Below are 14,803 nucleotides of genomic sequence, written 5' to 3' on the forward strand. Positions count from 1 at the left end.
TCACCTAAAATCCCCCCGCCAATCTCAAGGGTCGCACTCGAGAACCGCGCTCAGTCGCTACACAAAACAACGCCATATCACGCCAGATGGGAAGCGTACAGGTGAAATTATTATTATCGCACCATGGAAGCTCCCGCGGCAGCTGCCCAAGGCAGCCCGGCGTCAGTAGGTGGAGGCGCCAACCTCAGCAATGACTTGGGCACGATCATCGCTCGTGGGATCGGGGCATCACCTCCATTAGCCGGTAGCGACGATCCAGCTCGAGGATCCTCGAGAAAGTCTTCCCACATCACCGTTGCATATCAACCCGGGAGCTACTCGAGCGCGCGTGTGAGAGGCCCGTTTTGCATGCCACAGGCCCTTTAGACTGCACAACTGCAACCCGAGCCGCTCGTAACGGCAAACGATCGATAATTTCAACCTTCCCCTAGCATTCGACGAGCCAGTGAAAAGCGTTTATTGGGGCGATTTAGTAGAGTAGGCGCCTCGACGCGGCATGACGTCCAACGCACACACATCGTCATCGGCGTGAGTTTTCCGAGAATTATCCCCACGTATAAGCGACACCGTTCTCGCGGGAGGCTCGTTTATCGGAAAGAAAAAGTATTAATTAAGGTATCATAACGATTTCTTCGACACTCTCGCCGCACGGAACCGGTTCAATCAGAGTCAAATAAAAATTAGTTTATCTTGATCAATTGATGTTCGCTATAGGTAACGGCTGAGAAGCTGTGAGTACGCAGCCGTTGGTGTGTTTATGGTTTTCTCAGGGTCCGATTTATTACACGGCCTTATCGCGACGAATTATGACCGCGGGATGATTATTTCATTTGTTTTTCCACCCCACCGGGGGAGCTTGAATTTGACGCCCTTCAACATGGCAGGGCATCTTCGCCCGTTTGCTCGGTTTCATCCACAATCTCCCCAGCCCATTGGAGATATTTAATTCTCCACCGAACGACGATGTCCCTTCTGGAAAAAAGGGTAGAAATTATAAATTCCCCTACCATCGAGCGGCCAATTGATTGTATCAATCAGCTTCTCAACTCGTAAAATCATCCACCCGTTCGCGGTGCCCGAACGGTTTCGAGGTGAAAATTAATGCGCTTTAACGATGGGCACCGGGCGAATGGCAGCCGCATGGCGCCCGCAGAATGACACCGAAAATGAATAATCATGAGACACAATCCGACCCATGGCCGGTAAAGATCACGTTGGGTTAAAAAAAAAACCAACCAATAAACCACGGGGAGATTGAGCACGGCCGATTGATTGAGAAAAATGACTGAGCAAGGGACGAAAGATTACGGCACGGGATCGATGATTACGCGCCCGGTAACAACATAATTTATTCTCTCTCCGTTGGCTGTCGGGATCACTTGACGATTTGGAAAACAGCAACAACAACTAGAAAAAAAAATCAAGTGCTTTTAGCGTTCTCTCGTCGGTTTCGGCACCACGAGGATGCCTAGATCCTAGCGCCATTCGCGATGGCCAATGGCACGGCTGGCAAACGTTCATTGACACCTGCCCCAGGCTCGGGAGCGATCGGTGGCCGTGCTTTACTTCTGGATTCCGTCCAAACACTTTTCACACGTCAATGCGAACAGCTCGAGGGTCGGCTCGATGGCTAATTTTGTGGCGAATTTCAAGCCCCATAAACGCGCGTGTAGAAGATCATAAAACTTGTTTGTCGATCCGCTCGATGGCAGTGTGTTTCGTTAAATAATTGCGATTCGCTCGGCTGGTTTAGAACGGCCGTGGCAGCGAATGTAACGGATCGTAAAAGCATCATGATGATTATTTCAATTCAGCAAAACAAAAACCAATCACTTCACGTCGAACAGCACTAGAGATAGTAGAATCCTTTCACGAAACAAACGGATCGACGCCAAAGCGCATCAAAGCAAGCCAAGCAAACTCAACACCTACTGCACAATGTTTGCTATGAGTGTATGTTTGCAACATTTTGCCCGTTTTGGTTGTAAGGCTCAATCATGCACGTAAAAGTCCTCAAACGCTACTACCACATTCGCTCGTTGGGCATGCAAATACGTGTAAACAAACTCAATCGACTCTTCAATCTGCGGAAACCGAGCGGATGGCTTCCAATGGTCGAAGACGCAAAGCTCAATGGATCCAAGCATTAGCTCTCATGATCCTCGAACCACCACAATCGCGTTGAAGTATGGTCTCACGTCGAGATTCTACCGTTCCGAAAGAGGGCTCCGATCGAGAGACTTCAACTGCACGTGCAGGCGGCAAGCGACGAACCCGGCAAGCTCCCTCACAGCGTTCGGATCGGATGAGTGAGGAAAAGGAAAGTGCGGCATCTTCATTTGGTTATCTTTTCCCTCGCATTCTGCGCATTACCGGGGCCAAGAGGAAAGGCAAACGAGGCAAGGAGCCGGGATCAAGGGCAAGATCACCACCGGTCACCCCAGGTCCATCATCATCGTCCATCCGTCGACTTCACCATCGTCGTTGTCGTCGTCGTCGTCGCGCTCGTCATCGGTCAGTCGTCTCCGTCGTTGGGCCGTAAAACCAGTTGAGCAAGAAATTCTTTCCCAAACCCGTCCATCCGCTCGATTCCCTTTGCCCACGGCTCCTACGGGCCTGTTCCGTGTGGCACGATTTCTCCAGCATCCCGGCCCAGCTCGTTCCCCCGAAAACTGGACAGATTTTGTCGAACGATCGGGTTAGCGGGTTCACCGGAGATTGTTGTTTCGGGACGGTCGGGACAGGATTCTCTCGCCACCACGTTTCTACACCCTGCCCGGGAAGAGCCTGTACAAAGGGACTGCCTGGCGATGATGAGGCGTCCATCTTTTTGTTCTCCCAGCGGGGCTGAAGAAAGCAATGCACGGGACGATTTAATGTTGCTTTTGATCAACGACTGCTTGCTCAGGGTCGTGCTTACCTTCCCTGAGCGGTCGAGCGGTCCTTGTTTGGGCGAACTTGGGCATGAAGCCCACCAAAGACACCTCTCGAAGGGAACCGATGCGGATGCGTTGCAGTTTTGCGTATCCATTATTATAATGTTCGACAGTCGCACGTACAATGTAGCGATTACGGTGGGACGTGATTAAATTGCCATCGCAGTGGAATTGAGATAGACGAGCTTTTATTCACCGCTCACAATTCGAGCGGTTCGTCGGGCTTTTTGGTGCTGAGTTTGCTATTCCCCTTCGAATGGAACTGAGCCAGAGCGGCTAGAAGGAGCACAGCGTGCACGGGGAGGCGTTTCTTGCAAAGATATACATTTATATTTACTGATTTCATGCCAGCTCGAGCGTGGCAAGCCGAACGATAAAGCAGATGAGTTTTCTACGTAGTCTCGGTTCGCTCGTCTGCGCCCTCGGATGGGCTCGCATTCATGAGCCGGGGGCTTTTATTTTTCACGCAACAAAACCAACCCCTAAAAGGGAGCGTTCAAGCTTCCAAAGGCTCGCTGGCCGGTGTTTCCGAGAATGAGAAATTAAACAAAAAAAACGCCAGTGAACCTTCGCTATCGCTCGAACCCAAGCTAGCAGCTTTAACCTAGCTAGAGCCGATAAACGACGTGCAGGCTCGTTAACTCGACCGAATGGGAAATGGCGATAATGTACCGGAATGCGTGCAACCTGTCCGGCATCGCTTTTTTTTTTCGCTCCGGTCGCCCACGATTTCCCACCGACATCCCGTGGCCAATGCTGCCGATGGAGCCAGCAGCACTCCCGGACTTCGAATGCTCCAGCATCAGCATCTCGCTGGGCTCACGGGAATGAGGCGTACAAAAGGGAAACTAAACGCACCGCATCCATTCGACTGCGAACAGGCGTTAAATCCGTTCTTGATCGATTCCCAGCCTCCCGCATGCGTGATACGGAAAAATCGTTTCATACGAATAAAAGACAATCCTTCACGCACCGGCCACCGGTTCGGGCTCATCGGAAGGCCACGGGTTTTCCTTGTTTGTCGACCCGGTACAGCATCGTCTCATTACCATCCGATCGTGGCCTCTTGGGGCTTCATCTCACAAACGGCGACGAAGCGAAGCGTCGGTACGCGAACCAAACCGAGGGATTATGCTGCACAATGATGGTATCAAATATTTGCTCAAAACTTCAAACCATCTCACATCGACCGACCGTCTTGCTCGGTGCGTTCAAACTGGCCCCGCGTGAGGAAGGATTCGCTTTCTCTGCAATTTATCCGCCCTGCTGGGAACGGCGTACGAGCTCGTCCTCGTGGGTAGGAGAGTCCCGTACGTACGTACGTGCCGCAAATGTTGATCATCGGCCGTGCCGTGACGGTGGGAAACGTGTTTTCGGAAACGAACGGTATCGGCCAACAACAACGTGTTTCGCGCGATCGAACCGCGCTCCTGGCCGGTGCCAAGATGTGGCCAGATGGTCCGGTCGGTTGCGAGACGAGTCATGTCTCGAACGAGAATTGACGGATCGCCATTCCCTGGGGACGATCGGTCGCCACCTCTTTGTACGCTCGGTGATCGGTGATGCCGGTGATGTTAACAGTGGTAGATCAGTTGTAGAAATCTCGCACGATACATCTTGGGGAGCCCCGGAGACGATGAGGCAACTGTACTTTGACATTTTGATGTCAGTTACTCGTATTTTAGCTGTTTGAAAATTTAATAAATATATTTGAGTATTGTAACATAATTGAACGAAACCAACCCAACCAAATCAAGCCAGTTTACAGTAACTAAACATGTTGAGACTGCTAAAAAACAACTGCTGTGGTATGTAATTTTATTGTTTTGTAAAGAAAACCCGATCACGATCACCATAAATCGCATCTTCTTTGGCTTTAGAAAACCTGAACGCCCCTCTGTTCTCTAGGGGGAATCGAATGGCGCCAAACCCTCACGATCGTGGGACAAGTGTTGTCGATCGTCAATCAATAACCATTTGTCAACACGTAACCGCGCGATGGTGGATGCGATTTTCAGCATCACCAGCCCGATCGAGAAAATTTAAGCTCGAATGAACGGAAAGAAAAATCACCGAGACGCTTTGCGGGCGTCTCTGGCGCAAAAAGAAACGTTTGAAGGGACGAGTGAAAGAGAGAAAAAAAAACTGACACGAAACAAGCAAATGCAGTAACGGTTAGCAAAATGAATAATTTAAGCTGCACCGCGAAGGATCGTTGGCGCCTAACGTTCGAATACCAATTAGCATCACCACATTAGGCACACGGGGAAAGATGAACGATGGTTAGCGATTTCGAGCGGCCGTGTGTAAACGATGTTAGCAAATGTTTCTCCACTTGTTTCCATTACGCCGAACGTGTGTTCCCGTCCCGTAAGGTGAAAAGTATGTTGTTGGCGAAAAAAAAACGCTGCCCACCAGGTCGGCTCCCGTCCGATATGGTTAGGGCAGGCGGCAGTCCTCGAGCGAAAGCCACCCGGTGGCAAGTAGGGAGGACAAAAAAAAACCGAAAGCAAAACTCGCTGCCAATCATAAATGGACTGGACGGATTGAACGCACGCTAACGATGTACCCGGGCGTGCAGCTACGCCCGCTTTTCCGTCGAGCAGCATGTGTGACATTCTATGCACATGCACTTGTCGTTTGTCACCGGTTTTCTCCCCCGTCATGGTGTATCATTAATTTACCGTCGCAACAAATGCCTTCTCGCCGTCAGGGCGATAGAGAAGGAGAGAGTTTCCATTTGCCATTTTCCACGTGCTCGTCGTCCGGAGTCAATAAAATTCATGTCAAATTATTGATATTCATCCAACATATTTCCCGGTCTGGACGGTGGGGGCTTTTCTTCTACCGAGAAATCACGTGCGCCCGGGGGAAGGAATTTCGCTATTCAACGATCCGCTCGTTAATGGGCGCGCAGGTTCGCTACCGACCAGACAGGGGCCACGTGCTAAAGCTGGGGCCACACAGCTTCCATCAGGCACCGAGCCTGCAGTCAGCTTATTTGATGGATCGATTTCGAATACATTGTCGAAGCTCGGTTTCTCATTAGCTGGCAGGATAGATTGATCCTTTGGGTCACGTGGCCGCGTGTGGTAAGCGATGGAACAGTTTATTTCTGCGCCCCTCGCCAACCGATCGAAACCCGGTGGAAAGTTTGCTAATGCAGTTACGAATGGCGTAAAGCCAGCGTTGTGCTTTTTAATGAACCCAACCCACATGCGCTGCTTTGAGTCTATAGCTTGTGGCTTTTGGTTTTGAATGGCCCTTTCGGGTGCAATGCCAATTACTCGATGGATTAGGTGGCATAATGAGAAGAAAGTAGGAAGTGGATGCCTTATCAGACATCAAACGCCTTCCTAAACGTCATCGGAATGGAAAAAATTCATTAACATTTTTACGCTTTATGAGAAGAAGAATTTATGCACGAAAGCTTCACTTTTTTGCACCACTCTTGACCGCATAGGACGGAACCCATCCGTTCACTATCCGTACCAGCGCGTGCGCAATCAATTTCACACACAAATGCATATCGCTTCGAAATATTTATTACACTTCAAGCATGCCGTTGCGCGGCTGCATTACAAGCGCACTCGCGCGTTCGGGATGCAGATAATGCACCATTTTGTGCAGGCATCGGTTGGTGTTTTTTTTTTGTTTTCTTTACACCGAAACATCCTCGAGACCATGCACATGCGGTTGCATATATTTGTGGCGCGCAAAAGAGCGTGGAAAATGTATACAAAAGTGTTGCTCGCTTCCTCCCAGGTCGCTCCGTCAGCACACAGACGGTTGGGTTTTTCTTTCGCCAGCTATTTTTGCACCTTACTACACTCCGGCAGCCCTTCGCAGGCTTTCTGCTGTCCTTCGCGCTGCTGCCATTAAAAATGATCAGTGAGTGAGCAAAAGGCTTGTGGGGCGATGGAGAGAAAAAAAATACCATCAACCCATCACACATACACGCGAACCCACCAGAATGGTTCTGTTGCGGTCGGTGGAAATTAGCCAACCGACGGCCCTGTGAGGCTCCTCTGTGGGGTCGCTCGAGCGCACGGTGAAATGCAAAAGAAAAAAAAAAAAGATGCATGCACAAAAACGCGTTTCACTTTTTTCTCTCCCGCGTCTCGCGTGCACTCCGGTTTGCCCTTGCACCACGGGCGTCCCGGCGAGTTGGCTACCGCGCGCTTTCTCATTGCGACGGTGCAAACAATCCGACGCCTCGACGGAACCGGGAACCGGCGCTCATCTGCCCGGTGAGGTGTAGCAAACAATTTCCATGCATGCCTGCGCCCGGCCAAGGTCTGCCACGCCAGGCAGGCCTGTCCAGCACTGGTGGGCTGCATCACTGCAGACGTGCTCAATTGGCAGCTAAATGGCTAAAGCGAAATGTATGCGGCCCTCTTGTGCCGTTCCATCCAGACCCACCTCAATAATAGGTCGGGACACGGGAGCATCGCAGCGTTCGCTGGCCGGTGCAAGGTGCTGCAAAGTGCAAAGATGCGGATGCAGATGCGAATGCGATAGGGCTGCACGGGGCGATGATGGACATGATTACGAACGTAATGAGCCTGGGAGGAACGCGGCACGGCGTCGAATGCGAAAGGGCCGTTGGGATGCGACCGCAAGGCTGGAACGGTAACAAACCGCAACGTGGAATATTTCATATCGCAGGACGAATCGAAGTATTCGCTTTCATTGATGCACCGGGAGGGTATTTATTCTAATCACAATCGGTTGCCAGTTGACATTTAAACTGGTGGTTTTTAAACTAAAGGCCTGAAAAAACTAGTTTTTGCTGAATTTTGCTCGTTAGTTGAGATTGGCATTATTAAATGCTAAATAGTATATGCTTTCATTAAGCTTTTTTTAGCTTTTTGTGTTCCTTGCGTCAACTTTACAAATAAACTTTTACATTGTTAGAACGTATATTTTATCTGCAATAAAGCAAACTGTATGGTACACGTTTGTTCGCCATTCGCCAAAAAGCAATTGGCTAAATATGGCGCCAAAGAAGATTTTTAATTTGTTTTTTTTTGCCCCCCTCTGACACGTGTAGTTTAGTGATTCACAGAAAACATAATAAGTCGGAAGTCTTAAATCCTCTTCGACGGACCACACACACACACCGTCTGCAGTGGATTTACAATGTACGAGCACAACGTGCAACGAGTTTGTTGCAAATTAATAGCACATTCCCTGGAAGCAGGCGCATTACATCAAATCTCCCCCAATTACCAACACGTAGCCCAGGCGCCGGTCCGGGTGGCAAATAATGGCTGTCCTCCGTCCAACCGGGCGACCGTTAAACCCATCAGTTTCAGCACCGGGAAGAGCATAATAAAGTACTTTGTCCCTCTTGTCTTTCCCAGATGGCCTCCCTCTTTCCGTGCGAGGGAAACGAATCACGCTGAAGGTGCTGCCGAGGCCAAACTCCACGCTCGAAATCGTTTAACGCAATCCTAAGCCCCGCAAAGATTAACAGGAAATTGAATTCGAATTGGTGGCTGCGCCGTTCGGCCCTGGGGGGCCTCGAAGTGTTCGTATAAAACACCACCACCAACAGGGGAAGAAGGAAGTTCCACTGACCAAAAAAAAAAGCCAGGTATCGAGAGGAACAAAAAATAATGCTGAAAACCAATCCAAACGACCAGAAAACAGCGCCATTCCCGGGGGTGCACCTACTTCACTGGATGTCCACTTTGCGGTAAAAGCGTGTAAAATCATAGCCAAGGCCCCACGGTGGCGCTGGTGGCTTCAGACAGGTGTGCTGGGGAGAGAGCTTGAGGGCAATAAATGGTGGTGTAAAACGACTGCAAGATAGCCCATGAAACCACGAAAGAAATGGAGCCTTCATACAGGATGCTCATGACTGGTCATTCGAGAAAAATGCAGTGCCGCTATCGATTTAAAGCTCAAAAATTACTTTCTATATGCTGCCACAAACTGGCGAAGGAATGTCGAAAAAGGTGATAAAGTCTTGTACTAACCTCCGAGAGCTGTTAGAAATTGTTCGCTTTGTCCGTTTATTATAGAACACAACATTAAAGCACCATTTAGAGGTGCTCATTATTAAGAGATCAAGCTCCCCATATTTTTTTTTATGTTGTTCGGCTCCCCTCATGACTGATTCATGCACTCATTTGCCTCTTATCAAGCCCGTGCACATGCCACAATACGAAAGAAATGTGGCATGGTTTGCTACACTTCTTGCTTCCCCCATTACAGGCCAGGGCACGGGCCATCATTAAATGCAAAGCTATTCCGATTTTCCTTTTAATACAGCCCTGGTTTTTTTTTTCGTCCTCATCGCTGCCTACTTGATGCTTGCCTGTCTCGGGCAAGTAATTTAAAAAGCGATGCACACTCTCTCAAGCAAAGCGGTAAAAAAGATCTATGAATTTAACGAATAAAAACGGATTGCCGCCGGTCTGATTTTGTCCCCGTTGGGGGATATTTCTACCGCCTGCCTTTCATCCGTCCTTTTTGTACGGCGTCTTCTTAGCCTCCAACATGCGACGGGTGCTGCCTTAGAGCAGGATATATTTATCATGCTTCATCACCACCCAGCAAGCCGGTCAAGAAACGAGCAATGCAATCAGCCACAGCGAAGGCCACAGAAAATAGGCTTCCGTAAGGTGGACCTCGAAATTGATTCGTTTCCAGTCGGTAGAATTTTCTACCGCACGCAGCACACGGTCATTCCTGTTGAAATCGTTTCGAACGCAGTTCAATTGGACGTACAGATGGTAACTGTTAATCGAGCGTGGCTAATCGCGTCACAACGCAACGATGATTACGTCGCGTATGCAAAAATACCAACACTAAACGGGCTCGTGTTTAAGGAAAGGGAAGCGAAAAAGAAGTGTACAAAAATAGGAAGTATTGAAAAAAAAACCCAATCCTAATCGTGAGTGCTTCATTCGAAGTTCGATCAAACCAATGCTATCCGGAGGGGTTTTTTTATATTATCTCGCGAAAGGAAGCGCAGAACGATGGCAGGAAGAGATGGACCACGCGAATGGGCCACCGAATCCATCACTCCAAAGTAGGCTTTGAATATCATTAATCCACCACACGGTAATTATGTGCCTAGCCTCATTTTGCTCCATTTTACCGCATTATTACCGCCCGGTGGCCTCGAAACACGGCTCGATACGCGGCAGCTTTACGGTTTCGTTCCCGATTCTCCGAAATTGATTTCATTCCCAATTTCACCGCGCGTAGCAAACACGAACGATTTCGATGGGCGCGCAAGCAACGAACCTCGTTTGCGCTTATACGCACGGGCCGGGCTCACGGGGTTGCGCCAAATTGGGACGTCTGGGTGAGCGGTTTCCGCTGCTTTATCGTTATCGGTAGCTTGCGGGAAAAAGCGCTATGGGATTCGGAAGCCGGATGTGGAAGAAATGATTGCAAATTTCAGCCAATTGCGAGGCTGCCTAATCGCTTTCGACGCTAACACTTCATTAGTTTCCCCTACAAAATATTGATGTTATCCCTTCCGAAATTCCAGCTTTCATTCTTCTCACACAATCTGGCTCCTGCCAGGCCCACTCCGACAGTCCAACGAACCATCGATTGAAACCTTAATTATATCAATATCAATTAAAACAACATTCAATTCAGTAGCACCGAACCATCCTTCGTTTCGTTTATAATAACATTTATTTTCCTGTCCCGGCCACAGCCCGTCTCTGTCTGGCTCAACCACCGAACCGTACCCCCGAAGGTCAGGAAAGATAGGCGCACATGAAAATGAAACACCGGTGCGGATGCTGCAACCCGACCGGGCCGTGTTCCTGTTCGATCTTGCTTTCTCGATTAGTCCCGTCCGGGTCGATTCGATCGTTGTTCGATCGACGCGCGATATCAACTCAACCCATTGTAACGTGCCTGCTCCGAATCCGGCTTCCGATGCGGACGCGAGTTTGATTCGAGCCCTGGGGGAGCCCAGGGACGATGGGGTTTCTTTTTTTCTTATCGTGGCATCATTTCTTTCGCTTCGACTCCAAATCAAATACACATGTAAGCGATTGGTAAAACCCATTCCGGACGGTGTTCGTGCTCGTCGAACTCGCGCTGATGATGATTGGTAGCCATTCGATCGTCCAGTTCCCGGGCCACGTGTTGGTTCGTTCCGTGCTATTGAGCACGATCTAATGGTGGCCGTTTGATTGCAGGTGCTGCTGCTCTTGGGGCTCGAGTTTACGATTGTGGTCGTAGCAGGATGTTCAGCGAGAATGATGACTATTAAGACCGCGGAGTAGAATGGATTTTTACGCTCGTGAAGGGGTATCGTTCCATATGAAACAATGTGTTGCCCTTCATCATTCCCCGTGGCCGTTTGCGGGAATCGAACCGCGTGATACGGTGCTGCTTCAAACAAACACCATTTCGACAACGGATTTTTATTCGAAATTCTCATTCTCTTTTCGTTTTTGCGACGTGTGATATAGTTAAAGCGAAAATTAACGAAACCCCCTTTAAAAATCACTTTTTGATTAATTAAGATGAGATGTTGGCTAAATATGCACCGGTTTCTTATTTTTTATGGCAGCTCGTTCGGTATAACAAACGGTCGCTAATCCCCGAAGCTTGCCGTAATCTTAATTGATATTTTAGCAGTCCGTCCTTTTGATCTCGTCCACATTTTCCGCATTCCGCGAACGAGTCGCACGAGGCTGAAAATGGAATTTATAATCGAATCGGGGTAATTAAAAAAAGCTAGCAAAAATGCGTAATTTCCCACGCCCGGTCGCGGACAGTGTGCTTTTCGGGGGCAATTTTTCGCCAGGAACCTGGCGTGAACCATTCCACCGTCAAGTTCGCACACGCCTCGAAAGGTGGGCTAGAATTGTGGTCAAACAATCACCCCGATAACGCTCGGCTGGTGTATCCAAAATATTCATTCCCGACTCCACGTGAACCTCGTGGAAAAAAGGGAAAGACCTTCAGGGCAAAACCCCTCATTGAGAGTTGTGCGTTCTGTGCGTCGTTTCAGACTCAATTCCAAAGCAAAAGCTTTCGGGTTTGCGGGAAAGCACGAAAAAAACACACAAAACGCCTCAAAACATCGCCTCTCGCACACAACCGCAGCGTAGTAAATTAAAAAATACGTGCACCTGTATTGCGGGGCATAAAAATTGGTGCGACAGAACGCATTCTCGCATTCTCAACGTCACGCTTGGATGCACTTTTCCCGCCGGTTCCCCGGGAGAACGGCTCGACATTCCGGCACGGGTGTCAATGGTGGAAAACGTACCGGCTTTCGCACGCACACTCGCACGCGCAGAGGGTGAAAAAAAAGGGTGCACACACACACACTCCGCACCAGGGAGACAATTAGCCGGATCCAAGGGCTCACACAATTCACAATCGGATCTCTGCTCCTGGGACCACCCCCGTGGGTGACGCTCTGGTTGGCCCACTCGGTTTTCCACCCCTTTTTACAGGGCATCGTCATCGACCACGTCCGGTGGAGCCGCTTGTAAGGCGCCAAAGGAACCCGGCCACGTAACAGGTGTCTGCGGCTGGGCTTTTGCGAGTGTGTGTTCTCGAAGCGGACGAGATAACGCCAACTCCAGGTCCCGGTCCAGGGCTTACCGCAATATCCGCCCAACCGAAAGACACCGGCCAGAGCTTGCAGGTGGAGGGAAAGTGTTGCCACAACAGCTCCACCACGGACCAGGACGGTGTAGTCTTCTTTTATGGGCCATTTGAGGGCGCTTCCCAGGTCGGTCGGCGGCAAAGATGGCTCAGACTGGCTGATTGTTTTGGTCGCTGGGAACCCACCCCGGTAGGAACTGTCCGACTTCCCAACCGACAACCGGATGTCTTCCAGGAGCCTTCCGATTCCACCACGCTTTCCCACAACCCGAACGGTCTTTTATGTTATCAACGGGCGCTTCCTGCGAGGCGGATGTGTAATTAACTTGCCCAACCATCAAAACCATCGAACCCAGCCCCGAAGGTCGATAACAGCATCAGCGATCGGCATCAATCACCGGAAATCGACCGATGCCACCCCGTTACAGTGCCCATCCACCTACTAACCCATAGTGGGATCTCATATTTTGCCTCCCTTCTTCGGGTGGAGCGAGGCCACTTTGAAGTTACCGGCGTCGCCCGGCCGGGAGGATCATTGCTGTTAATTGAAAAATCATTAGCCGCAGCCGCAAAAGCCCGACCGGTTCGGGGATGATCGATTCCTGGCGGCTTGCCGTGGAACCCATCACACCTTTTCCGTGAGGAGGGCTGGAAAAAAAGCACGATGGAAAGAGATCAAAATGTTGTTACCGCGGTGAACCGCGATGGAATTCGATCCAAGTTGGCGGTGGCGACGGATCCGCCTTCGAATGGGGACGATGAATGGTGGCCAACGGCGGACAAAATTTATTTTATTTTTATTTCCCAACCAAGACGACGTCGCCCTCGGTCGGTCGCGGGAGGGTTGAAAACGAAAATTCATTCATAAAACCGTCCCCCGCTCGTTTGTTCGCTCGCTCTCTCGGTTTTTGGGGCCGGGACATTCTGCCCATCGATCATTACACGTGAACGACCACGGACGTAATGGGGTTTTGCGATTCCCATGGCAGGCGAGGGAGAATGTGGTAAGAAAAGCACGGGCCGAGTGGTAAGGAAACCGGAACTGGTGTAGGGAGCGGAAGGAGACTCTTTTTTGAATCGTCATCATGTTCCACACAGTGTACTGCGATAAATGTGTGGGCTTAAGTTGATAGTAGGATCAGCGATCAGTTGCTGTTGCGATCGAAGTAGGCGAATTATGTGCACTATGCTTGGTTCGTGCTGCGGCTGGAAAATGCGGATGGAAATTTCATTACATTCCCTGAAATGTTTCACCCTTTCCAAGTCATCCAAGTCGATGAAACAATTCACCCCACCCCAGCGAGTGGTTTTTGGACATGATTTTCATTTTTCCAAAGCCAATGCCTTTCGCCATTTTGGGCGTCTTTCCCGCGTGTTGGAAGCCCAACACCATTTCCAACCAACAAACACAGCCAGGTGAACAAACACACACAGCGTGTAGCGGAGGTATGTGAAACAAAAAAAAAATAACACGAAGTAATAATAAAAATAAAACTGACCGACCGAAGGGTGAAATCTTCCAACCGGAACGGAAGCAACGACGCGGCACCAAAAAATACATATCCGTCGCCGTCAGCGCACCATTGTCGGTTCAAGGTTTTTTTCCAGCGCTTGATCACCCCGTGCTCGTGGTGGCAACCAGGAGGAGGCAGATAGTTCCTGGGCCGGGCACTACATTCCAGCTCCGGGCCACAACCTGTCGCTGGGGTGCTTTTGGTGGGTGGAACAGAAAGCAAGGAAGAGTGCCGAAGCGGACAGGGAGTTTATGCGAGCCGTTGCTGGTGTTGGTGAATTTGTGGGGTTATGTTTCGCAATTTTTGCGCCACCCGGGCGAAGGTCTCGGTGGCTTTGGTTTTAAGAACACGCGGCATATACGGCGTAGTAGGACTCACCCCATGTAGAGCGTACTACGTTTCAACCATTCCGATCGGTTCCTTATCGCTTAGCGGCTCGATCGTTCGATGCTTGATAGATCCAACAGCGGTTTCGAATTTCCTTTTTGACGCTCTCAACCTTTCGCCACTATCCAATGATCTAGGAACTCCCGATAGCCACTTAACGCTGTCATTCCACAACCACGCTGGTATCTGATTTGGTTCCACCCCACCGATAATTCGGAGAAAGAAAGCAACCAATCCTTGAATGAAATCCTGGGACTGCTCGATTGCAGCGGACTCCGATTTCCACTCAGTAACGATCAGCTATCGACGGGCATTTAATTGGCGCCGCTTTGTGATTAGTGATTTTTATCAATTCCAACGGAC

Source organism: Anopheles nili, chromosome 3, assembly GCF_943737925.1.
Source record: "Anopheles nili chromosome 3, idAnoNiliSN_F5_01, whole genome shotgun sequence".
NCBI lineage: Eukaryota > Metazoa > Arthropoda > Insecta > Diptera > Culicidae > Anopheles > Anopheles nili.